Source organism: Prenolepis imparis, unplaced genomic scaffold (assembly GCF_030444845.1).
Source record: "Prenolepis imparis isolate NDT839.2.m4 unplaced genomic scaffold, iyPreImpa1.0 SCAF_8, whole genome shotgun sequence".
NCBI classification, from domain to species: domain Eukaryota; kingdom Metazoa; phylum Arthropoda; class Insecta; order Hymenoptera; family Formicidae; genus Prenolepis; species Prenolepis imparis.
Window position 1 is genome coordinate 12,183,464 of NW_028141166.1, and position 20,040 is coordinate 12,203,503.

The 20,040-nt window shown below is 29.1% G+C and overlaps 1 protein-coding gene across 2 annotated transcripts in view; it reads right to left on the bottom strand.

Annotated features, from left to right (window-relative positions):
* Glurb (metabotropic glutamate receptor B) overlaps window positions 1-20,040 on the bottom strand; it is a 157,009-nt gene that overhangs the window by 135,406 nt on the left and 1,563 nt on the right. The gene's annotated exons all lie outside the window — the stretch shown is intronic.

Genomic DNA, 20,040 nt, shown 5'->3' on the forward strand with positions numbered 1-20,040 from the left:
CCCTGTGCTACGCATCCTTATTTTATGTTTATCGTATTAAAAAATTTGTACGCTGGTGTCTGCATGGTACGAAAAGATTCTGTAATCAATGTACTATTAAAATGTATAATCGATGAATTTTTGGCTCGTCTTAAAATATTGGAAATCGATACTTTTTACCGCTGACCCTGTGCGACGCATACTTATTTTATGTTTATCGTATTAAAAAATTTGTACCCTGGTGTCTGCATGGTACGAAAAGATTCTGTAATCAATGTACTATTAAAATGTATAATCGATGAATTTTTGGCTCGTCTTAAAATATTGGAAATCGATACTTTTTACCGCTGACCCTGTGCGACACATACTTATTTTATGTTTATCGTATTAAAAAATTTGTACGCTGGTGCCTGCATGGTACCAAAAGATTCTTTAGTCAATGTACTATTAAAATGTATAATCGATGAATTTTTGGCTCGTCTTAAAATATTGGAAATCGATACCTTTTACCGCTGACCCTATGCGACGCAACCTTATTTTAAGTATATCAAGTAAAAAAATTTGTACGCTGATGTCTGTTTGGTACCAAATGATTCTGTAATCAATGTACTATTAAAATGTATAATCGATGAATTTTTGTCTCGTCTTAAAATATTGGAAATCGATACTTTTTACCGCTGACCCTGTGCGACGCATTCTTATTTTATGTTTATCGTATTAAAAAATTTGTACGCTGGTGTCTGCATGGTACCAAAAGATTCTTTAGTCAATGTACTATTAAAATGTATAATCGATGAATTTTTGGCTCGTCTTAAAATATTAGAAATCGATACTTTTTTGACGCGGGCCCTGTGCGACGCATACTTATTTTATGTTTATCGTATTAAAAAATTTGTACGCTGGTGTCTGTTTGGTACCAAATGATTCTGTAATCAATGTACTATTAAAATGTATAATCGATGAATTTTTGGCTCGTCTTTAAATATTAGAAATCGATACTTTTTTACCACTGATCCCATGCGACGCAATCTTATTTTATGTATATCAAGTTAAAGAATTTGTACGCTGGTGTCTGTTTGGTACCAAAAGATTCTGTAATCAATGTACTATTAAAATGTATAATCGATGAATTTTTGGCTCGTCTTAAAATATTGGAAATCGATACTTTTTACCGCTGACCCCATGCGACGCAATCTTATTTTATGTATATCAAGTTAAAAAATTTGTACGCTGTTATCTGGTTGGAACCAAAAGATTCTGTAATCAATGTACTATTAAAATGTATAATCGATGAATTTTTGGCTCGTCTTAAAATATTAGAAATCGATACTTTTTTGACGCGGACCCTGTGCAACGCATACTTATTTTGTTTATCGTATTAAAAAATTTGTACGCTTGTGTCTGCATGGTACGAAAAGATTCTGTAATCAATGTACTATTAAAATGTATAATCGATGAATTTTTGGCTCGTCTTAAAATATTGGAAATCGATACTTTTTACCGCTGACCCTGTGCGACACATACTTATTTTATGTTTATCGTATTAAAAAATTTGTACGCTGGTGTCTGCATGGTACCAAAAGATTCTTTAGTCAATGTACTATTAAAATGTATAATCGATGAATTTTTGGCTCGTCTTAAAATATTGGAAATCGATACTTTTTACCGCTGACCCTATGCGACGCAACCTTATTTTAAGTATATCAATTAAAAAAATTTGTACGCTGGTGTCTGTTTGGTACCAAATGATTCTGTAATCAATGTACTATTAAAATGTATAGTCGATGAATTTTTGGCTCGTCTTAAAATATTAGAAATGGATACTTTTTTGCAGCTGACCCTATCCGATGCATCCTTATTTTATGTTTATCATATTAAAAAATTTGTACGCTGGTGTCTGCATGGTACCAAAAGATGAAAAGATAAATATTATAATTGTTGTATAATATGTAATTAACGTACAAGCTGTGGATCGAGAATGCGCTACGAATAATTCGAAACATCATTCTATCTTTGTTCCATATTAGTAGCACATTCTCGAACGCAGCTTATATGTATAGTTGAAGGAAATAAATGGCGCGCGCGAAGCGCGCGCTTTGTAGTGTTCTAGTCGGGTTTAAAAAGAAGTGGAAAGAAAAGAATGTGTCCATATTTATAGCACCGCTCTTCTTATCGTGTTTATCACAAATATTTGAGATATATCTTTTCGATATATTTTCGAGAGACAGTATTTCTATATGTCTAGGACTCTAGGATATGCGTTTTATATATTCATATATATATATATATATATATATATATATATATATATATATCGAACGTGAAAAGAAAAGAGTCATGGCCTTCGAGAATCGATACCATCTTTCGTTATTCAGTCGACGCAATATTGAAAATTCGCTGAAGTGCGAAGTACTTTTTATTAGGACTATTTTTCTTGCACTTTCATTTTGCGGGTCAAGAATCATTATACACCGACAACTTTTTGCTTATCAATATACTCGAAATTCCTCTTTATTTTCTCTGAAAATCGATCACTACAGCCTGTAAGTTCATTACATCGCGAGCAATGTAGTTGTCTATTTGCAATCATCAGCGTTTCCGATACAAGTCAAAAAGGAAGGAACTCTTGATTTGCTCTGGCTTGTTCGTTAGTAAGTTTCGCGTGAATTCTCCACAGCATGTGAATTGAACCACCAATAATCAAATTTAATAAAAAATTTAGATTTTAATCTAAAATTTTTTCTAACTTTTATATTCGTTAAATTTTTATGCCGTTTAATGTATAAATTTATATATATATATATATATATATATATATATATATATATAATGTATAATGATTGATAAATGATCCACATATTATATGCATTTTATTATGAAGTATATATATTTTTTATTAGATATTTTGGTATATATATTATATACATTTCAATCGCATGTCTGTATATATCATTCGATGAAAAGCCACCCATATTCCATGTAACAGACTATTCTGATATTTCGCTAGATTTTGAGATAACCTATTTTTTTCCCGCATGAACACAAAAACTTTTATTGTATCTCGAGATAATCTTCATTTTTTATTACGCACGAATTGAATCGATATTTATGGCACAAAGTGGCGATACAAGTGCTCGAAAAACTTTATCAGTGGTTCATATGTGACAAAAAAATAAAAGATCTATTGATTCAAGTTTTTTTACAAAAATGATTTTTTACACGTTATGAAATTAATATAAATCGATATATCAGAAAAAGAATGTTTCAAATAGATTATTTATTGTTAGATAAAATTGTATATATGATATATTTTTATTTATGTATTTTGTGTACGATTGGGACATATTTGTTAACAAATTTCATAAAAAATTAATAAATTTTTTAAATTACTAGAATTTAACGCACACGAGTATGAAGACATGATCGTATTGAGATGAAATATAAGGATAGAGTTATTATATAATTTTATATCAAATTATTTAATATAGTATATATATATATATCTACTTTATGTGCAGAGGTTTGCACGAGATACTGTTTGTGAGATGCAGCAAGTCGAAAGAATACGAATAGAGAGCTAAAGGATTATACACATATATTTTCTATATTTTTTGTTATTTTCATTATTCTCTGATATTTTTATAATTATAGCAGACAAATATTATTTTTTAATGAGAAATTTAAACTATATAAGGTGAAATGATTTTTCTAATCAATATAGCCGTCGTCAATGAACAAAATCATTAATTTAATAAACGGGACACCTTCAGAAAAAAATTTCCTCTATCTTCATTCAAATTTTAATACTATCAATCTCGAGTTTATTAGTTTTTTTTTATTTTAAAACATCAAATAATTCTTATCAATTCTCTCGCAAGTGGGTGTTTGTGTCTACGTGTGTATATTTTTTTAAATACATAAATCTCTTTTAAATCTTTAGAAAATTATCGATAGAAATATATCTTTAGAAAATGTACATGGCATGTTTCCATATGCACTATATGATCCTTGCATTGGCATCCTCTTTACGTCATGTCATTCCACTCGGATGATTTTCGCCACTGGCATTGAGATGGAACATCTATCTTTCTTTTCTTTTTTTCTGAAATGGCTGAAGTCCATCAGCCTAGAAGTGCGAGGTGAATACATAGCCATTCCGTGAAAGACACTATGAAATGCCAATATTTTACCTCACATTTTCCACACAGGCTCACCTGTACAGTGAACGTATGGCCGATGTAAAAGCTATGTATGTCTCACGGGATTCATTTGTATCCTTATGAGACTATAACTCTCTGAAAAGATAGAAAAGACCCTCACCTCACCGAAGTAGCAAATATGATTGCTATACAAATAACGCTGTGTTGACGATAATAATAAGCATTCTCAATATATATATTTGCAAATTATTAATTTTAATCCTTAAATCATATCCTATCAAAGTTGCTATGTCCCGCGCAACATAATATTTGTATTTAATTAATTAATTATTAAGTTGTGTATATATATATTATTTCTAATTTATATTTTATGTATCTTAACTTTATATAAGTATTTTTCTATAGTTAGATATGACAAAATGGATTAATTTAAGCTTTGCCTGCACTTTAATAAGATATTTCGCAACAATACACACACACACACACACACATGTGCGCACGTGTGTGTGTAAACATATATATTAAACATGGATATAATAGATTATGTGTCACTTATATATACTTTATAAGATAAACGGATTAAACTTTTTTCACCTAAAAAAAGAAAAAGAGTGTGAAGGTTTCCATTTCCCAGGAGAAGAAGCTACTATCTCACGGCGATCTCAAAGAAAGTGAACAAGCCAGAGATAGAAAGAAGAAAAAGATATATGACTATATGTTCAATATATTCCACATATGTTGAACTTTTATCCTAGAGTTCTTTATCGTATTTTTTTCATAATCGCATTCAATTATCTTAATAATTGTCGCTGTAATGCTTTTTATGTCATTCTTTAACGGATAATTTACATATAACAGCACGTGTAATAAACAGATTAAAAGATCATTTATTTATGCTGATTTAATTTACAAAGAAAGTTATATAAATTATATATTTTTTAAATATTTTAGGATATAATTTGGATATAATTTTTAAATATTTAATTATAATATATATCCTTATATGTGTATATGTATATGTATGTTATTGAGAAAAAAATAGAGACAGAAATTGTGTGTGATTTAGTCAAGCAAAATTGAAATCATATTGAAACTTGCAAAAAAATAATCGATCTTCAAAAAATAGAATTTCTCTATGATTAGTTTATAAGACGAGATAAAGTTATTTGATGTGTATTCACGTAATAATCAAAGTTTTGCGAAAATTCTACGGAGGAGAGATGAGAGCGATAGAACGATGTCAATAAGGAAAATTAAAATCGTCGAGAGAACTTTGACGGTTACTGGTTGGTTTGGTCGTTTCTATTGATATGATACGAATAAAAAAATTTAATAACTATGGCCGAAGCAGATGGGGGATCTAAAGGGAACGTACATCAGTGTCGAGAGTTATATGAAAAAAATTAGACTATTTAAATTGACTCACATTCAAAGCTATATCGTTTTTTATACATAGTATCGTACATCAGTGTCAAGAGTTATATGAAAAAAATTCGAGTATTTAAATTGACTCACATTCAAAGCTATATCGCTTTTTTTTTATCGAGAAAGAAATAGCCTTTTGTTTGATCGTAGGAAAAAAATCTAGTCGAAGTTTAAATATTTTTTTTCGCATATCGCAAATGTAAGATGTTTATTCGTCAGAAAAGAGAGAAAGAATTCACCATTAATTTTAAAGATTGCAAAAAGAAGAAAAGCCATTTCTTTATACCCATTAGTCGAAAAATTGGCTATTCAAACATTGTGTAATAATATCACGACGATTCTTTCATGTGTGAAAAATATTATTTCCACATAAAGATAATTTTCTAAGCGTACAAAAAAGATATCTTAAGAAAAGCTGTTTTTTATATATCTTCTTTTTTCATTTTTCTGTATATTTATTAATTTGATTTTTAATGTAATTGATGAATGAACTGTTTATTATTGTATTCGCTAATGAGACAAAAGCTTTTTTTAAAGATGGAAAAAAACTTATTTCTTTTTTTCCAACATTTTGCGTTCATCCGCCTGCTGCAAATCCCGCGAATGTGGAACTATAAAGTGAATCCTTGTTTACGATGTCGAATGTACAATGGAACGCTCCAGATATCGCCGCGAGCGTATATTCACACTTTGAAGGAAGTTGCGCAGACTGGATGGATCTTTGTCAAAGTATTGCCGCGGGAAATAGATAATAAATTAAAAGAGAATCACTTTCCGATTGAAAATGTTATTTGATTAACATAGTTAATTACTTCCAAGATAAAAATATTGCTCATAAAAAAATTATTCTATAGAATGAAAATTATTAGATAGATTGTGAGAGATTCGGATCTGGGATATAAAATGTAAGTTCAAGTCACATGTCTGATGATATTCAGTATCAAGTTTTGGAGTTGTTGAGATAGCTTATATATCACGAAATTTATTTTTATATATTAATTTCAACATGCTCTCTCAGTCTTCTTTAAGCATATTGTTTTCTTGTTTACAAAGGCAAAATGTATGGTTTTCTACCGCTTTTTAATAATGTTATATTTTATAGAGAGATGTTAATTAATTAATCAATCCAACCTAATACAATGTATAGTAAAATATAAAACTTCAAAAATAATATAAGAAATATGAAAATTCATTTTTATTTTGGTATATTATGTGTGTGATAATATAAAAATATAATAATGTAATAATCTATTATGAATTTAAAACAAATATAATGTTATAATTTTTTGCTCAACACAAGAACCACAGCTGGTTTTATGAGAGAACGTAATATACCACAAAAAATTCAATAGAATTTCTCACCTCGCTTCTGGTATCATTAACAACGTGTAGCTCTATATTTACTCATACTGTCGCTTAATTAATGAATTATTATCTATACTCTCTCTCTCTCTCTCTCTCTCTCTCTCTCTCTCTCGACGAACGTCATCTACAGATGCAGTGGAGCATAGCAAGTGACAATTTAATATCTTTAGCGTAAGATCTTGACACACGCGAGAGAGAACCCCGTGACCGCATTTCACGAAAATGATCGATGACGCTGCATCGTTACCGTAGAGAGCGATTGTGTTTCGCTCTTCCGTGTATAGGCTTTAAGGCACCTGTCGCAGTTTCGTTAATGCATAACACGGTCCTTTGTACATGGCCCGGTGTCTATGCCATAGTTTATGTACATGGGTACGATATACCATCCTTTGTTTCTTGACGGAGTAACGTCGCTTTCGAGCGAGCCGAGGAATATGGAAGTTTATCAAAGAGATATGATATAAACGATTTATTTATAGATATAAATCGTTGAATTATATCTGTTAAATTATCGATATTTGTTAGCCGGATTGGCGTTAATTTCGTCAGATTTTAGCAGACTATTTGCTTTTTGTTTCTGTATCAATCGTGAATGATCCGAGACGCGTTCACGTTCGTTTATGGTAGATAGATTTATCGGTGATTTGGGCTGATTTGAGCGACGAGAGGACTTGAAGCTAGCTTACTTTGAATTATTGCCCGACTGATAACTAGCACGATTGATGCTACTGTCGATGCAACGGCACACGATTTTAATCTACGTAAGGATAATTTATAATGGGGGTTGAAGTAAAATGGGAAATAATAAACGTCGATTAAATGCACATAGTATCAAAGCATGATTGCATATTTTCATGCAAAAAAAATTCAGGCAGATCATATATCAATAAATATTGCTGAAGATTTATGTAACATTAGTATGATTGCCTTTTATAATGCATAATGCTCAAATAGTTGAATTATATTAGAATTAATGTTGAGTTTGAAAGCTAAGGGCGAAATGATAGAGCTTATTAAAATTATTGAAATTTATACACAGAAAAAACGTAAAGAGAGTATATACAAGCCTCTTTGAAAAATATTAAATTATACTTTAAAAGAATGTAATTATATATATAAAATTATATATATAAAAAAATGCATTTTTTTAAACTTTAATTTGTTACAATATTATCTTTCTTTTCGCAGATTAATGAGATAGCATTTGTTATAGAATAAAATAATGTAATTTTTGGAAAAAACTTTTATGTAATATATATTTGTAATTTTCGAGTAGTCTTATCATATTTCGTTGTTTCGTGCCTAACAATACTTACTTTCTCATATTTAAGCATATATATATGTATATATATGTATGTATAAATGAAGATTATTTACTATAAGAAAGACGACCAACGATAAAATAGAAGAAAAAGATATCATCACTGATTTACTATAAAGTTGCTTCTTTTCTTTTCTTTTTGCTTTTTATTTATTTTTATTTTTTCTTCACGTCTGTAAATGTGAAAAGCTGGCAGGTATTTGGAGCGAATTATTATCACAAATTACCTCAACATCTTGCCTTGACCCTCGTAATTTAGACTTTTACATGTCTGGCTGGATTATCGTGGAAAATTTCTGAAAGTTTAGTCGCGAACACGACTGCAATAATCTAAATGATATACTATATAAGCTTTTTAAAGAAATAAGTCGGGTTTTAGTTAATAATAGCTATTTTAAAGCATAATAAAGACGAAAAAGAAATATATATGTATGTATATATGTATGTATGTTTATATATATATATATATATATATATATATATATATATATACTGTAGGTCCAATATAATACTTAATATTGATCTTATACATACATATATATATATATATATATATATATGTATAAGATCAATATTAAGTATTATATTGGACCTACAGTATTATGTATACAGAGTATTGTTCTAACATACATATACCGTCGGTGTTTTAGCGATCTTAGCGAAACACTATAAACTTTCTATGGAGTTTTCATAAGATAATTTGTTAGGGGACCATGCATAATTAATCCTACATCTATCGTCTGCAACCCTTACTCACACGACTGTGATTATGAGAGAACATGTTTCTTTGATTAGTTATGAAACTACATATAACTTTGTTATAATATATTTTTGTGCATTGTATTAAGTATTATCATATGCTTAATATAAAATTATTAAATAAAATTACAAGAATTTTAATGTCCAATTACAGCTTCTTTATAAATACATTTTTTTTTTTAGTTATTTTATATATTTTTCTCTTATTGTGTATTATTCGATATTAATATATATTGCATTTTAATATGCTAATTTTAACATGTTATTTTGCGTTGATATTTGATTTAAATGCAAAAGAGATTATAGAATCCTGTATAAATATGTAAAATATTTTGCTCATAAGAAAATTATTCTATATTGAATAAAAATTATTAAATAGACTGTGAGAGATTCGGATCTAGGATATAGCAAAAGATTATAGAATCCTGTATAAATATATAAAAAAAATATATAAAAGTTTTTTTTATCTTTAATGTGCAGAACGCACAGTAGTGGATTTGTTATACATGGTGACAAAAACGCCTGTTGCGCGACTTATAGTCTCGCTTTAAGACGAGAGGCGCCGTTTCGTTTATGAATGTTGTTAGACTGTCGCGACGATATACCATGAGGTAAGTGTGTAAGATGGAAATAGAGATTTTTTTCTAGCAAAAAGATATATATATATATAAAGAGTGGCATATAAGATTTTTAATTGTTAGGTATAGGTATACAATTTCTTAGCATTTACATACGGAAAAATAATTTTTAAACACAAAAATAAGATGTCTTTAAAAAAATGTTTATTTCTATATTGTTGTGAATTGCTTCCAGAAGTGGAGAATTACTCATTTTTATAGTGATTGCAAATGTAAGAAGATCAACTATTAAAAATTTAGATCGTCCCCTTCAATAGACAATTTAATCGACCAAGGTTTTCGAAGAAACATGGAGCATTACTTCAACATAATGCTGTGATCACAGAAGCAGAGTCTTTTGTTCGACAAAATCTGCATATAAAGACTGTATCGTAAAAGCCGACGATTTAGTTAAAGAACGCAAAACATACAATCGAAAGATCACTATTAGAGAATACGAAAGGAGATGCTCTAAAATGGAAATTGGGGAAATGTCATTATGCAGAATAAAAGGCTTCGCTAAAATCATCCTATGAGATAAAGAATTTTCTTTAAATATCTCCGCTTTGTTTCAGTCACGATATTTTTCTCTTTATAATGCCTAATATATATTTAATAGTTAAGAATATAAAGGCTCCTTCTATAATAAATATAAATTGAGAATTAAGAAGGCTATAGGAGCCGTACGCGGTTTTCGGTACGTTGATTCCAACGAAATTTTAATTTTTCGTTGGAATTAAATACTTGTGCACGGGACACGAATTTTTTACTTGGTATACTGTCAAGATTTTTTCGAAATAATCTCGACTCGATATATTTAATAGATATTTAATTTTTATCCCCTTCGCTCCTCCTATTCTCTCGCATTAGTTTTGATTAATGCAAGATCAAATTGTATTCATCCATCATATGTTTTATTTACAGATGGGGAGAGTAAAACGAGTGGACTATGACGCATCAGATGTCATCTGTTAAATCGCCTCTTTCGAGCTTACATTTATGTATCTGATGCATCTGATACTAATATGGTGCATCAGATGCATTAGACGTCGCATTTACACTAAACATGAATCTACGATCTCGTGGGAATAGTGAAATATTAATTTATACGATTTTTATGAGTTATATTTTTTACGATGTCTCTCTTATTTTTCAAGTGTGTGGACCAAAAATATAGCATGTGTTATCATCGAAGCAAAGTGTTATTATCAAAAAATCTGAACGATTTTTGATGAAAAAGTGAACGTATTGCAAGTAAAAGCGGCATTATTTATATAAATTCAATCGATACTTTTCTTCTTTTCAAAAACGTTAGATATATCGTCGCTTCGTATATTCGAATATTTTGTAAGTACTTCCTCTCTTGAAACGGCAGCTTTCGGAGAATTCAATTTAATGATGATAGTGAGTTGTGAAAATATTTTCTTTGCTTTGTGCGAAGCGGCATTATTCGATACAAAACGTTAACGGTGCTGTAAGCATTAAACTTGCATGAACCGAATAAGCGGTTGCCTGATAAAATCGACGGTAATCAATATTGCACGCTGAAATTTCAAAATATTTGCAATGCAACTATTCGATGGATTTGTCGCATTTTTCTTATATTCGAAACTTTTGTTAATAGATCGATACAATAATTAATGCTTCTCAATATACTGTCATTCTGAAAATATAATTTAGAATATTGTCGGCTTGAATTTTAATTAATTAATGTTTACAAAGTATATAAAATATTTTGTTTTAGAATCTCTTATTAGTATCTTTTTTTAGTATACGTCTTCCTGCATTATATTAACAAATATAGAATATTGAATATTTTAAATCTCGATTTTTATATAAATTGTTTTTAAATATTATTTATTTTTTGCAAGCCAGTTTACTGGCAGCTTTAGCGAGTTTTTGAGTGGTCATAGATTCCAAGGTTTATCTTTTGATGTCATTGCATGGGCTATTTGAAAAGCGAGAAAATCGTCTGCTAGTTTCAAAAGAAGGGACATCCATTTCTTTGCCATTGAACATTTCGTTCGCCTTATTAAGCATAAGTAGAAACATCTTCCGATCGTTCTGTGATAGTCTTTTGTAGTCCAAAGAACAAAGGCAATATGTTAGATGATTGTATCGTATTTCAAGGACGCTATAAAACATGAAACGAAAGGATTATGTGATGAGAAAGTAATTGAAAAATACGATGATCATGCTCGCAGGATTCCTATTAACAAATTTTAGTGCAAGAGTCCTTGCCTATGCAGGAAAATGTAAATAAAATTAATAAAAAAAATATTATTAATTATATTAATATATTATTATTATTATAAATATTATTAATAATATTAATAATTATATGTGTGTACACTTATTAGAATAATAAAATTAAAGGAATTTCCGTTATTTTTGAAAATATACATCGGAAATCTTGAAATAAAAATATGTAATCTTGATTTTTAATAGGATTTTTAATATGTACATATATCTCAGTTTAAAAAAACAACACCATACTGTTATATTGTTTCGTATTGTTGAAAAAGATTTGTATAAATTTTATATAAATCATGTTTTCTTAAAGAACAAGAAAATTTTGTCAAATGTCTTTGGTTGATTGAAAATAATTACTTCATCATGGGGGTTATACAATCACAGAAGAATTGTCCTGAAAAATCCATTTAATTTATTTTTGTTTCTGTCGGACAGAAGAATTATGTAGCATCGTGAGAAAACTGAAATTCCTTTAGCACATCAAAACTCATTATTAATTCCGCGTTACTGAATAAATAACGAGGTAGAATTTTACACAGCTTTTTATAAAGGACTCAGGCCTAATGGCTGTACACCCACTGGGAGTCATAATTTTGTTTCCAGGCACATTTACTCGTGTACTATTATATATTTGCGATATAAGAACAACGTTTTCCAAATTTAATCTGTTATTCTGTACAATATGTAATGTCTGTATTATATATGATAATAATATTTGACTACTAATAATGTTGTAACTATGACTATAGATATTTTATATTTTATTTTTTAGATACTTTAATCAATTGTTTGAGATTTGAATTAATTCAGCAAATAGCGAAGGCAAAAATAATCATTAAAATATTATTTATTTTTATTGAATAGCTAAGATAAATTAACCAAATCAAATATTTTGATGGTATTTATGAAATTTGTCATTTGTTCATTTTCGCAAAATTGTACGTTTCCTTTATTATATTGTATTATTTTCTTAATTTTTATTAAATACTAACATTTATATGGATACTATTTAACAATACAGAAAACTATATGAAAATACAAAAAATACTACAAACTATGCTCCATGCTCATTTAATTTTTGTATTATTAAAAATTATTATGAAAATTATATTTTAAAATTCAAATTGTATTTTACCCGTAAAATCTTATATTAGTATAATTTATATTATGCACAAATTTATGAAACTGTGTAAAACAAAATTGCGAATGATACTCCCGAATATGATCTCAAATCTTAACTATATTGGAGCTATATTGGATGATATAAGAGAGATACATTGGATGATAAGGAAGACTTAATAAGACAATCTACACAAGTGCGCACTTATTTCTTATAAAAGATATTTCCAGTGAGATATCAATGGTGTGGCTTGATAAAAAGTCGCAGAATGTGATATAATAGCTTTCTGCTGACCCGTGGCGAAAATAAAGCACGATCTTAGAATTTAGTGCGCGATGCTGAGCATTAACGTACTCCGAGTATCTTCCGAGAATATACTTAGCTATCTTTTGTTTTTAACTGCCCTCTTGGCTCGTGCTCGGAAAAGCGGGTGTGATTAGCCTTGAGATTGATAAAATAAATCAATAGTTACTGCGGTATATTTTTACGAAGATAAATTGATAGGGTAATTTCAAGGGATACATGGCAAATTGTATATACATTTTGGTCAGAAGTAGCTTTTAGCAAAATATAACTTTGCATGTATTGGTATTAAAATTTTCAAATCTGTATTTTTTTCTATAATTAATTATATATTTAGTTAAAACTGTTATTTTCTTCTTAATCATATTATTAATTAAATGAATTAATTAAAAAGTTATATGCAGAAAATAGGCAGAATTAAAAGTTTAATTTTGTTCGATTTACATACGTAATAATAGATTATTACGACTACGTTATATGTAGCGGAAATTTGTATTGGCAAATAATGCATTTTTGATTGTAGAATTCTTGTATCTTGCAAAATATCAGATGTACTTATGATGATAAATAATTTGATGATATGATGATAAATAATGATAAATAATTTTCACAGATGTAGTTAATTGTCACAATAAAAATAATATATTACAATCTGTTATATTATAAATATTGCTTTTTATATATTGTGTTATTTTCATTAAATACGTTTAATAAATATTTTTATAGTAAACTTTTTTTTATATCTAATCATATGTTATATATGTATTTTCGAATAAAAAAATAACATTAATGTGATTTATACTTAAAATTGTAACATTGAATGGAGTGCTTAAACTCTATTTCAAATTTTACGACTTTAATTACACGATTGTTTCTGAAGTGAGCAATAGAACTAGGATAAATTCTCAATTGGATCTTGTTCTACTTCAAATTATTGGAAAATATACTGATTCGATCACAAAATCAATAAGAAGTCGGAAGACAAGACGCAAGCTCACTTTAGCTACATAGAAACTTATTCGATTAAACTTACCGATATCTCGTTTAAAAATTCTCCTTACAGAAAAAAATTAGTTCTATTCAATAGAATATAATTCTCTCAGGATTTATCAATTTTGATCTTTGAGCATGCGATACGTTAAAGTTTCTTCATCATTAATCAAATACGCAAAAAATATATTAAAGTTATTATTTCGCTGGATTATTTCGCTCTTTAAAACTTGTGAGAGCAAACAGTATTATATTCAGCAAAATATGATAATAAATCTTTCTCAAGGCCAACTTCATGATATCGTAAGTACTAAAGATGCTAATTTGTTTTCTTACTTATAAAAGAAGATGTAATTAAGAGAGAATAATTGTTTTTCTTAGAAGTAACGTTTATGCGAATAATCATAAGATTGAAATATGTCATATTTCATTGTATGCAAATTATGTGAAAAATGAAAGATCTTATAGAAATAGAATATTTTTAGCAATATGAAACTATCGCAGAGAGCATTTTGCATTTCAACGTAGCCGTCGGATATCAAAAGCAGAATGAATGCAGATTTGTGCGCAAATCCAATGTAGGATAAGCGGACGATTTAACGTTTTCTATATTCAAAAAGAGTTCTAATCCGTCATCGCGACAGAAAAAAAAGTAAAAAACATAAAGCCATGCTTATTCATCGCGATTTATCAGCCCGTTATAAATTTGGTGGTGTATGTGTTGTGTAATCCACTAGAAAATCACTGTAAGATAATAAAGAGAGATTTTTATGTTATATTTATATATTTATTTTTTAAATAATTATATTACTTATACTTATACTGTAATATTAAAAATTTAATTTTTCAATATTAATTTCAATATTTAATTTATTCAAATATTATTATTGTAAATATATGTTTTTCCTTAATGTACGTTTTTATACATTTATTTTTGTATAATTATAGAGAGAAAGAATTTGTTTATAAGGTATTTTTGAGATCATGCGCTATACAGGTCATATATGTAAATAGTAATAAGGTAATAAATGTAATAAGATAATGAATGTAGAAAAAAAATTGCAATTTCTTTACAATAAACTTAATTGTATTTTATAATTTTAAGTTTAGTAATTTTCTATTAAAAGGGCAAACAATATGATTTTTGAGATATAATTTTTAATTAGTAGAATTTGCAACTGCGATGGTTACAGAAAACTTTCAAACGGGATCTGAAAGTAATAAAAGTTCTACATTATAGTTTCAATTTCGAGTTTAATCGCGGATGCACTCTCATCGCGCTTACGTAATTATTTCCAAATAATGTCACATCTTTCCCGGAAATGAGGCGTCACCACAAAATTATATTATATAAACCGCCATTATTCGAGGTTTAATGGATAATCATTGGCAGTGCGCGGAATTGACTCATCGGTAATATATTTGCATTGTTGACGTATATCAAGCAATAACGTTTCGACAAAACAATATGTTGTTACTTTATATCTCGATAATCCAGATTCGTCCGTGCTTATTTTATCGAAAATTAGACTAGTATAAAAGTTAGATTAATATAAAAATTATGTAAACAATCCGATGAAGTCAATTTTTGCAGTCTCTGCCATGAAATTGAATACAAATATTTGTACAGATTAAATTTTTCTTCAAAAATGTGATTTACAAAAAATGAGAAAAAAAATAACGATTAATATCGTTCCATACATATATATGTATATATATATATATTTTTTTTAATATATCTTTTCTGAATTATTTTGAATAAAAGTTTATCAATGTGAGCAAACAATTTTCGATATTTATATGAAAATATAACAATTAGAGAAACTTGAAAAAAAAAATTATTTTAAAAAATAAGAGAGAAGATTCTGTTTTTTTCATGCGTGAAATGAAATTACACACACTTATTTCCTGGTAAAATAATCAAATTCAGAGCAAATTTTCAAAAACTTCCGTTTTAATGCACTTCATCGCATGTGTGTAAACCGCGTGCACATCATTGTAATTTTACATTCAATTCTAACATACAATTGTTTTTCATTTGTGTAATTACACCTAAGATTTGATGTAGTAAAGCTTTTCTTATTTCCACTTTTTTTTATATAGATGTAATTGATTTATCTCTGTTTATATCTCGAACGCAAAAATTTAGGAGGAAACCATGGCATAGCTTAGAAATCATAGCATTGAATTTTTGAAAATTATAAATAATTTTCTAAATAAATAAATTGTGAATTAGATTCATGTTTATATATGAATTTTTCTTGCTCATAGTGTTCTCGTAAAGTGCCGGTAAAATTACGCGAGTCAACGTGTATATGAGAAATAAAAAAAATTGAGAAAAAGAATAGCTCAAATATAAGAAATTTAATAAAGGTCACGATATATGCGTATGAAATAAATAGAGAAGTAGGATAAATGTAATGGAAACCGAGAAAATTTAACACATATTTATAGTTTAATAATAAATAATAGCTTTAGTTCACTGTTTTTAATTAGAGTTTCTAATAAATAATTGTTGACTGTCTATATACGCGTATATACGCGTAACTCTCTAGTAATAATATTGTAACATTTTCTGAGCTGACTAAACATTCGACGTTATAAAAGAAAAACCCAGGTAAACAAGACCATGCTTTCAGATCATCGCCACGGTGGTTAATTGCGTCTGGCTTGTTTAAAAGTGACATTGTCGTGACTAATTAAGTTCGCGCTTCTTTATGCACATAAAAAGGATATTCCCAGCAGATTTTTTTGCTTATAATAAAATTTTAAAAATGTTAACGCAAGTTTATGTGCGCGAAAAAATTGCGGAAATATACGATAAATTATTTTTCTGTTCATAGTGCTTTTCAGAATAAAAATAATACATATAGCTTACACTGGATATGTGTGTCGAACATTTAATTTTAATGTTTCAAAATAATATGTCGGATATAAAGTTACTTATCGATACATTTTAAATATTTATTATTTGTTTCAATGATATACTGTTATCACTGGTTTGAAAGATTTATTAGGTTGTTGGAAAATTTGAAAGTCACATCATCATGAAGTTGATTAACCACGTATTTAGTAATGAAAGCAATGAGAAACTGCAGAAATGCAGATTCAAAAGCGTAAATACACTGTACTGTACATAAATAAGCACATTTCACAAGTGAACGCCTTTACGTATTTTGGAATTAAATCTTGCATGAAATGTAAAGATCAATTAAGAACTGAAATGGCCCGTAAATTTCTGCGGCTACGCTATGCGCCTTTTAATAAAAGGCTCTTCATTTATGCAGGTATTGTACGCGCAATGCATTATAATATGATTGTTAAATACCTGACTATAATATAGATAGATATGCACGATATTTGTACTGTTGATGCTATAAAATTACCGTGGCAATAGTCTCCATTTACGATTACATTTCTCGAAAATATTGCATGTTTGTAATCGAATATCGTAATGAAAATTTCCAGTGGTTGGATAGCAACTCACTTGCGTTAAAATCACGAAGATATATTGTGATGTCGATATTTGTAAAATACAGCCAGTCCATTATGATCCTTATGATTCTATTGTTCTTTAAACTTCCACACGTAAAAGGGAAGCCTTTTTATGAGAGAGAAAAAGGGAGAGAGGGGGGAGAGGGACGTAACTAAATGTCAATATTGATAAATTATTTTAGTTATTTTCTTTTTGATCGCATCCAGAAATTTTAGATGTAAAATGTCGCATTGTTTAATCAGTATCCATTAACTGTTCTAAAAATATTCGAATAAAATTCATGAGAAATGTCATATCAGATGGAAAGTGCCTTTGCCTGTTCTCTTATGCAATTTTGAATTGCCTCGCGGAAATATGCTCGCATAAACGTTAATATAATTGCTTGCGATAAGAACAGTGACAGGAGAGACATTATTGCGTTATTAAGATTCCCGTCATTTTATGGGAAATGGGCAAATGTTAAAGTTAACGAAATTGCTCATGACGATGTTTTTTTTGTGATCTCAGTGAATCGTTACATTTGTGCAATATCGCGGTCGAATTTTCTTAGAAGAGATCACTCTTACTATATACATATATCTCGTCTTCTATAGCGACTAGATCGTCTCAAGAGCGAAGCAATAATCTGGGATCTGTGTCAAGGAGTAATTCTCGTCTCTATTGTCGAAATGCATATTCATCTCATCGCTTCGTAAGGTGTACTATACAGGGCGGGTAATTTTTAGTCTTAGAAATACTCCACGAAACAGCAGTTTGATAGTAAATAAGGCTACAACTCTGGCAATTCTCAACTTTCTTCGATCGCGGAATTACTGTTTCGTAATAATATCTTATTTTCTTGCATACTAACGCTCTCTAATCCGGCTTTGTAACTTTAACCGCTTCCAAAATGGTAAAACAAATCCGGTGTACTGTGCATCCGTTACGATATATTCGAGTCCGCAATGCGCGATAGGAGAAGCTGAAAATTCCTAGAATGAAAATCCAGTTTGACTTTTGAAAGTTTGGCATGAACTTCGCGGAAAGTTTGCGTTTATTGAAAGTTATTCGTTGTATCAACAGTCGCGTGTGTCTCTCTCAACTCTTTATGAAATAAAATATCTAAAATGATTTGTGTAAGAAAGAATGATAAGAATAAATGTAAAGTTATTGAAGGAAAATTTCTTTTACATTTTTTTGTAGCAATTTCTATTTTTCCTTTGCGTTTACGACGAAAAGAGTACTTGTACAACTCTTTCATCAACATATCATAACAATTCTATATCTAAGGTTGAGTTTTCTTGAAAGTATGTTATGTGAAACGTTACAATAAATCACTGTCGGCACATAGTGCTCTTTGCGCGAACGCGTACAACTATAGTATAAAGTGCATCTTTTTCTTCTCATAGTACATAATGCGAAGAGAGAGATAAATAAATAGAAAGAGAGAGAGAGAGAGAGAGAGAGTGTGTGTGTGTGTGTGTGTGTGTGTGTATGTGTGTGTGTGTGTGTGAGTGTGTGAGTGAGAGAGAATAATGTACTATACTTTAGATGCGGATATCTCACATATTTAATGGTGATACAGAAAGTTATCATGTCATAGAAAGTACTATTATGTATTTTAATCGAAGAGAGTGCAATCATTTAAAAATACAATTAGCTTTAAAAAATGCAAGAATTATTATATTTTTTGAAATAACTTTTTTATATAAGAAAGTTTTTATATTTACATAATGAATATGAATTTGTCGAAAATTATAATGAGTTATAATACACATAAAAACACTTTTTTCTCTCTTTTTGAGAATGTGCACACGCATATTCTATAAGTCTTTTAATATCAAGCTTTGTTATGTTCTTTGAAGTCTTTTTTACATTATGTGTATTAAACAGAAAACATAATCAAAAGTAAAACAACCATGCAAACGTAGTTGAGTACACATGTTGCTGTTTCATAATTATGTTTTTCGTACAATTTATTTAAAACGGCGAGAAGAAAAGTAGAAAGCCTTCCGGCAAGACTTTAGCTGGTATGGCTAGTGCGACTCCATCAGGGGTAAGAAAGCCATGTCGCTGTTCGAAGTTACACCGATAACCAAGGGCAGATCCGTCGTATGCGTGGCCTCGTTAAAGAATTACTGCGGTCGTAAAGGGTCGCGTACGACGATCTTGGGTGCATACCCTAGATCTAAAGGTTCGCAGTTTCGCCACCGACTTTTTCTTCGGTCTTAAATAAGGGTTGATGGATACAGGTTTTTGTAATAGTACTTAAG